The 2,500-nt window shown below is 35.4% G+C and overlaps 1 non-coding gene across 1 annotated transcript; it reads right to left on the reverse strand.

Annotated features, from left to right (window-relative positions):
* Positions 1-762: 762 nt before the first annotated feature.
* Positions 763-833, reverse strand: TRNAG-CCC (transfer RNA glycine (anticodon CCC)). Its single transcript has one exon. It is a non-coding gene; the product is annotated as a tRNA-Gly (tRNA).
* Positions 834-2,500: the final 1,667 nt, after the last annotated feature.

Genomic DNA, 2,500 nt, shown 5'->3' on the forward strand with positions numbered 1-2,500 from the left:
TACCATAGCTAAAGAGTCTCTTCTACCCTTACCAAGAGGAAAGTGGCACTGAACAATTACAGTGCAGTAACCCCTTGGGTGATGAAGAATTGTTTGGTAATCTGTGTTGTCAGGTGTATGAGGATAGAGGAGAATATGTAAAGAATATGGACACCCTCTCTCTCTCTCTCTCTCTCTCTCTCTCTCTCTCTCTCTCTCTCTCTCTCTCTCTGAATCATTTCACCATTCTACAGTTCACATGGACACCCCCCCCTCTCTCTCTCTCTCTCTCTCTCTCTCTCTTGAAATCATTTCACCATTCTACAGTTCACATGGACACACACTCTCTCTCTCTCTCTCTCCTCTCTCTCTCTCTCTCTCTCTCTCTCTCTCTCTCTCTCTCTCTCTCTCTTTGAAATCATTTCACCATTCTACAGTTCACATGGACACCCTCTCTCTCTCTCTCTCTCTCTCTCTCTCTCTCTCTCTCTCTCTCTCTCTCTCTCTCTCTCTCTTTGTGTGTTGCAAGAATAGAATATATTTTATCTTTCACTTTTTTTGCTTAGATTATATGAAGCTATTTATAGAAATTATCTGAGGATATATTTATGTGCTGTTTAAAAGTTAATGACAAATCCATATAAACTAAAGAAACAGAATGGAACTTGTTACTGTTTCAATCAAACGAAGCTATTAATGGCTCCATTTTTCTTTATAGATATTGTGTCTTTTTAACTGTTTCTCTGTCTGTCCTCTGTGTTAGACAATTTGTAAAATATATCCTGCGCCGCCCGGGAATCGAACCCGGGTCGCAAGAATGGGAATCTTGCATGATACCACTACACCAGCGGCGCTTGAGTCAAGGAAATGATAAATGTAAATCTATCCAGACAAAAATAAACACCTGTATCACACTGACACATCTGTTCCACGTGTAATCTTAAAATTACTGCACCTGTACCGCTCAGCGGTTTTGTATGACCGAGTAATGAATCATTCAATAAGTAAATGACTGCAAAGTATATTTTGCCTTATTTGAAGTATTAATTAAAGTTTCATTTATATGATTATTGAAATTGAAAGACATCTAGCCCCAATTCACTTTAAGAAATCCTTTGCTTCTTCTGAACCATTAAAAATAACTTCTTTGGCAACGCAGTCGACCGCAGAAGTCTATAGGCCTATAGACGAGTCGGATCTGCGAGTGGTTCATATTACTTGTCAAATTCCATATTTCTACTTTTGAGTGAAAGATTATATTATGGAATAACAATTCCTGCCTGTGAAATTATCATTGTTATTATGATAATTATTATTATCGTTATTATAGGTCCTTGGATTTCCCAAGAAACTTCCCGTAGAATAATTAACCTTAGGTACAAAATAGATCGAGGAAACGAAGAGAATGGCTGCGTGGGTTAATTTCGATTAAAACTAGATAATAGAGGAATAAAAACTACATTAAATGACCTCTCTGACTTTCTATGAGAGAGAGAGAGAGAGAGAGAGAGAGAGAGAGAGAGAGAGAGAGAGAGAGAGAGAGAGAGAGAGAGAGAGATCAGAGTTAGGGCTATGACACGTAAATGTCATCTCAGCAGAATTTTGATGCTGACATCCTGATGAGTGACATTGTTATGTTTCTTTTTTTCTTTTAGTTTTTCGTATTGTTTTGCAGTCAATCGCTTACTTTAAGAATAGCCCCTCTTATCATGTCATTAGTTTCTTTTTTTTGGTTATTTAGAAAATGAAATAAGTGTCAAATTCATTTTTTATTAAATCAGAACACAAGTTTGTAAGTCTTGTAAGACAACAATGGCATCCCCATTTGTCGCCAGTTGTAAGTCTAAACTTAATATGTATTTAAATAATTTTTTTTTTCTCAAGAGAGACAAGAGTTTTAGAACGTATAAAACCTTATGCTATTATTTCATTATCAATAAGCTTTTCAAATTATAACTTATTCCATGATTAAATAAAGTTTTTATTTTCTTTTTAGGTTAATATTCAGTAAATATATCTAAATTTTTCCAAATAAATGATAATCCAAAAAGAAACATATCTAGGAGTTCTTATTGATTCCAAAAATATACACTAATAAATGGTTTTATATTATTGGAACCTAGATATAAATTAGGTTCTAGAGCTTTCTAGAGCTTTCAAACATGGCGCGGCCCTAAGACTAGGCCTATACAACAAGCTCCCACTAGACATCTGGTATTAAGGCTTTTAAGAAGAAACTGGAGACTTTCTTGTTTTCTAATCAAAACATTGTTCTCTAGTCTTGGGTAGTGCCATAGCCTCTGTACCATGGTCTTCCACTGTCTTTGGTTAGAGTTCTCTTGCTTGAGGGTTCACTTCGGCACACTATTCTAACTTATTCATCTTCCTCTTGTTTTGTTAAAGTTTTGATAATTTATATAGGAGGTATTTATTTTAATATTGTTACTGTTCTAAAGATATTTTATCTTTCCTTGTTTCCTTTCCTCACTGAGCTATTTTCCCTGTTTGAGCCCTTGTGGTT

Source organism: Palaemon carinicauda, chromosome 23, assembly GCF_036898095.1.
Source record: "Palaemon carinicauda isolate YSFRI2023 chromosome 23, ASM3689809v2, whole genome shotgun sequence".
NCBI classification, from domain to species: domain Eukaryota; kingdom Metazoa; phylum Arthropoda; class Malacostraca; order Decapoda; family Palaemonidae; genus Palaemon; species Palaemon carinicauda.